Genomic DNA, 6,000 nt, shown 5'->3' with positions numbered 1-6,000 from the left:
ACTTATCAGAAACCTTAGAGCCCTGCTAAACTTAGGGGGCTGCACCTGCAAAAAATCCTTAACAGTCTGCATAGACTTAGTTTTGTCTTCCATTTTCTTTAAGACAGACTCCACAGGAGAACCAAACAAAACTTCAGACTGCAAAGGAGCATCCAAAATTCGAGCTTTAACATGCTCTGACAAGTTCTGATCCTTAAGCCAGGCGTGCCTGCGAATAACTGATCCAGTGGCAGCCACCCTGGAAGAAGCCTGTAAAGCATCGAAACCACACTGCAAAGAATGCTTACCCACCTGATCAGAGGCATGAACCAAATCCTGTAATTCCTTACACTCTATGCCCTCTGCCAAAGCATCTACCTTAGATTTTAACTGAGTAAGGAGAAAATTCTGGTACTTCAACATATGAAACTGGCAATTCAAAGCCCTCATTGCTAGAGTGGAAGAGGTATACACTTTTTACCCCACCTATCCAAAGCTCTAGAATCTTTATCCATAGGAACTGGATTCTTTACAACAGAAGCCCTGACACCCTTAGGTCCCTGGCTAATAGTTTCTGGGTCAGCCCTTGGGCTCTTATACAGATATTTATGAGCCTCTGGCACTCTGTAATACCTATCTGGTTTAACTGGCGTAGGAGGCAAAGAGTCTGGATTAAGGGAAGCCTCAGAGAAAACATCCTGAACAACATCCAAAACAGGAGGTATAGCCAAAGGCCGATGTTGTGGTAAAAACAAAAATTCCCTAAGCCTTCTTCGGGAATCTGAGAAATCCTGACCTTCCCATTTAAAATGCTCCCTCATAGAATGCAGGGTTTCTGAAAAAGAAAAATCCTCTGGAGGAGAAGCAGAAGGACTGGAATCCTCTGCGTCTGAATCAGAATAAGGAGGAAAATCCTGAATGTCTTCAGCCGAAGACTCTGAGTAATCTGAAGCCTGTTCCAAACTTTCCACCTCTGGCTCCACCCTAGGCCTCTTATCTGGAGGGGGCATAGAACCCCTGATTAAGGAAATCAAATCTTCTGCCATTTTAAGCATGTGTTTTTTAAGCACAGAACCTGCAGAACTAGGACTGATACCTGAGGAAGGCAAACCAGGCCTGACCTTGGAAGGTACCTTAGAGACAGAAGGAGAAGAACTAACCACCTTAGGCAAAGAAGGGAGTACAGCAACCTGAGAGGCCCCCTCAGCCTGACCTGACTCCTGAGAGGCCACATCTTGCAAAATTAACGGCTCCCCCTGAGACTCAGCTGAAACCTCGGCTGGATCTACAGATTCCACCGTAGTTTCTAAAGAACCGGCATCCGGAACGGACGACTCATCCTGCTTGGACCTTAACGATTTTTCCTTGCGCTTCTTAGCGGTAGCGGGAGTCGGAGGATCCGACGGCATATGGTAATTATACCGCTTACCGAAGACAAGCCTAGCGCAATCTAACCTACGTTTAATGGTGCGCTTATTAAATCTAGCACAAAAGCGACACCCGACTACGTCGTGCTCAGGCCCCAAACAAGGAATACAGAGAGTGGTAATCCCTATGCGGTATCTGTTTCCCACAAGAAATACAATTATTCACTTTTTCTGACATCCGGAATTAACGGAGGCAAGAAAAAACAAAAATATTCCCCAACGGGGTACTTAGCCCAACTTGGTTTTCAGTCTGAAACTCAGAATACGAAAATTTCAGAACGCCGAATGGCACTTGCAAACGCTGCTTCTGCTTCGGACCATGCGGCAAGAAAGACTGAGGATATGACGTCAGTCATGCGCTTTAATACCATGGCGCACTGACGTCAGATCTGAGCGCCATGACCAACGCCAGCCTAATACTTTGGTATTCGGGCCGACCGAGGACAGCGGACTACCCACAGGTTATGACTGCAGCAATGTGAGATGAAGAACATCGCATTTGTGCGGTTTTGTGCACCGGGCAGCATTAGCTAGAGTTAAACTATTCTCGGCTCCACAAAGTGTACTCTTCAATTTTTCCCTTGGAACTAGACAAACTTTCAACTTTAGCACTCAAACCATTCATTTCAGAGTCAAGCACTTGCTTAAAACTCATAGTAAGCACTAATTAACCCTAGCACTAGACCCCCCTACACTGTCCAGAAGGACAAGGCTCCCTATTCGTCCTCACCAGCCAATCAGAAAAACAACTTACTCTACCTATTCAGGCATGTCCAAAGGGTAGTTTCCGGTGTACTCTCCAGTCCAACTGATGAATCTGGGCATTTTGAGGCAATGTTACAACTGCCTCGTGTACACAGACAACCCTCTCCTCCTACCACCAAACACTAATAAATGCGAGAGATGCAATTATACAGCCAAAGTGGAGGCAAAGCTCTCTCAACCCAATACTGGAAATGACAGTCAAGAGGAGAAGGGTAATACTTGCAACACACCACCAGTCTCACATAGACCTAATAAACCAACACCGGCAAATAACAGACATGAATACATGTAAACATACTCGGAGGCTCTAAATAAAAATCTGCAAAAGCAACAGAGACCTCCAAAGCAGTCATCCAAGCAACCTCCACACCCCATCACCAACCATGAAACACACACTTCACATAACCTTTGTGCCACGTAATCACAGCCCTTAACGCAAAATAACATACCCAACACACTAGTAATAGGCGACTCTATAGTCAAGCATATTGATGTCCCACTAACTAGGCTGGACAAGGAGAATTAGAAGTTATGTACTTACCATAACGTTCCATCTGAGTAGGTGGATTCATTTGTCTGCAACCTGTGGGTTATGGATCCGATATCGGATCCGAACCGGCATGATTATCCAGCTATGGATCAGAGCTCTTAGCTCCTCCCCTCACCCATAATGCCCTACTCTCCCTACATGACCTCAGATAGAGTTTGCCCTGAATAAAAATACCCTGGAAAGGGTAACACGTAATATGCAGGAAACTGACAAGGCCAGGGGGATAGGAGGGCGGGATGGTTGCAGACAAATGAATCCACCTACTCAGATGGAACATTATGGTAAGTACATAACTTCTAAATCTGAAGTAGGAGATTCATTTGTCTGCAACCTGTGGGACAGAGTCCCCAGCTACCTGAATCTTGGGCGGCCGTCATGGAAGGATATTCCGGAGCACCAAGGAGCCAAAGGATGCTCTACCTCTAGATGTGATATCCAGCTTGTAATGAGAAATAAAGGTATGAGATGAAGCCCAAGTGGCTGCTGAACAAATGTCATCCAGAGGAATCCTAGCCTTAAAGGCCGCTGAGGTAGAAACTGACCCGGTCGAATGGGCATGGACTCCCTCCAGTGCGGGCCTCCCAGAAGCCTGATAAGCTAAAAGGATACATTGCGAAATCCAGCGTGACAAGGAGACTTTGGAAATTGGCTTACCCAGATTGAATTTGGCAAAGGAAATGAACTTTTAGTTATGTACTCACCATAAATTTAGATGTTTGGGATCCATCTCGCCTACATTCTGTACTGATGGGCTCGGAGCCGATCCCTCGGCTCCGACTCGGCACGCTAATGCTATAGAGCGAGGCCTCTTATTGGCTGAGCTATCTTTATCCCAGGATGCACCACCACTAATACCCCAGATCTTGTTTGTCTGCATTCATGCACACATGCACAACTTGTTTATATAACATTGTTAGATGTTTCAAGATGAAACAACAGGATTCGGACCTTCTGATATCCTCTGATCTCCAAGGAAGGGGGAAGGAGGGTGGTTATTAGAATGTAGATGGATCCCAAACATCTAAAGTTATGTTGAGTACATAACTAAAAGATGTTATGTGATCCTATCTCGCCTACATTCTGTACTGATGGGACAGCGTCCCTAGCACCTAAATCCCGGGTGGCTCATTGGAAAACACTCCTGAGCACTGTGGAACCAAATGAAGCTCGTCCTCTAGATGCCACGTCCAATTTGTAGTGGGAAATAAAGGTGTAAGGGAAGACCATGTAGCCACAGCACAAATGTCACTAATAGCAAGCTTAGAATGAAATGCTATAGAAGTAGCCATAGCCCTTGTAGAATGAGCTTTGACAGAGGTGGTAAGCTCTTTGTTAGAATAAAAATAAGCTTGAGTAATACAGTCCCTGATCCATTTGGCAATAGTGACCTTTGTGACAGCTTTGCCCAATTTATTGTCTGCAAAGGATACAAACAACTGATCTGTTTTCCTTGATTGTTTGGTCCTGTCTAAAAAACGTAACTGCCTGTGGACATCTAGTGTGTGGAATATGAACTCCGCTTTGTTAGAGTATTTTGGGAAAAAAACTGGAAGCTCTAACGATTGTTGTAAGCAGAAACTAGAACAAACTTTAGGGACAAAGGAAGGATTTGGCCTGAGGGATACTCTGTCCTTGTGAAAAACCAAGTACGGGGGTTTTACTGACAAAGCTTGAAACTCTTCTGGCAGAAGTAATAGCCACCAGAAAAGCTGTCTTCCATGATAGAAACTTTAGATCACATGTAGCTGCCGGTTCAAAGGGGAAAGAAGTCAAGGCACGTAACACTATATCGAGATCTCATGGAGGTGCAGGATGAGAAATCGGAGGTCTTAATAGAGCAACACCTTTCAAGAAGGTCTTACACAATCTGTTGCTCATTAAAGGTAAGTCTATGGATTCGTGAAAATTAGAAATTGCTGCCAATTGTACCTTGATGGTAGAAACTTAAGAGCCTTGATTGAAAAGAGAAGTTAAAAATTTTAGTACTTCTGCCACGGGAATAGAAATGGAGTCCAGGCCCCGGAGTTGAGCCCAAATAGCAAATCTTTTCCATTTGCTAGAATACAGTTTCTTTGTAGCAGACTTATGGGCCGAAGACAATATGTGTACAACATCTGGATCCAATGTATGACTCCTAACTATAGTCGGAAGAGGAGGAGCCAAGCCATCAATTTTAAGGTGTGTAGGGACTGGTGGAATAGTCCCGACTGATGAACCAGTAGGTCTGGGATCTGATCCAGGAACCATGGACCTTCCAGAGCATATTTCCGAAGATAGGGAAACCATACTTGACGAGGCCAGTAAGGAGCAATTAAGATCATTTTGCTCCCCAACAGAGATGCCTTTTGAATCACCCTGGGAAGGAGAGGAACTGGAGGGAAGGCATAAAGCAAGCCGGTGGGCCAAGGACGGACTAGCGTCCATGGGGCTCTTCCCCGGAGCCGGGGTTAGGGAGAAGAATTCTTTGCACTTCGCATTCAGAGGAGTCGCGAATAGGTTGCAACACGGAACTCCCCATTTGTTGAAAATCTGACTTGCAACTGTCATATTTCAGAGACCATTCGTGAGGAGAGAGGATGGTTCTGCTCAATCTGTCGGCTATCACACTGGACTTGCCCGGTATGTGAGTAGCCACTAGGAAGCGTTTGGTCGAGACTGCCCATTCCCAAACTCTCATGGCTTCTCTGCAAAGAGGGTAGGATCTGGTCCCTCCCTGTTTGTTCAGGTACCAGACAACTGACATGTTGTCTGAGTGAACAGCAATTACGCCCGGAGGGAGATAATCGTGAAGGGCTTGAAGAGACAGAAGTACTGCCCTCATTTCTAAGATGTTGATATGAAGTAAAGTCTCTTCTGGGTGCCATTTGCCTTGGACTGACCTGCCCAGGGAATGCCCCCCCCCCAATCTGGGAGGCATCTGTGGTCAAAGTGGCTGCCGGAGGAGGTAGAACAAAGGGTCGTCCCTGATCCAGATTGGAGGGCACTAGCCACCAGCGAAGGTCCCGTTTGCATGTTTCCGTGATCCATATGAGGTGACTGAGAGGGAGTTCCTGAAAGGACCACTGAGCTGAAAGAAGCCACTGGAGAATTCTCATGTGCAACCTTGCCAAGGGGACTAGAAAAACCGTGGCGGACATAGATCTCAATAGTTGCAGGACCATTCTGGCTGGGGCTTTGGACCTGGGAAGTAAGGCTCGAACTTGAGTCTGCATGCTTTGAATTCTGTCTGTAGGTAGATAGACCCGCATTTGGTTTGAGTCTATCTCTACCCCTATGAAT

This window comes from Protopterus annectens, chromosome 8.part0 (genome assembly GCF_019279795.1).
Source record: "Protopterus annectens isolate FY-2018-M chromosome 8.part0, PAN1.0, whole genome shotgun sequence".
Lineage (NCBI taxonomy): Eukaryota > Metazoa > Chordata > Ceratodontiformes > Protopteridae > Protopterus > Protopterus annectens.
Note: the sequence above shows the minus strand (reverse complement) of the source record.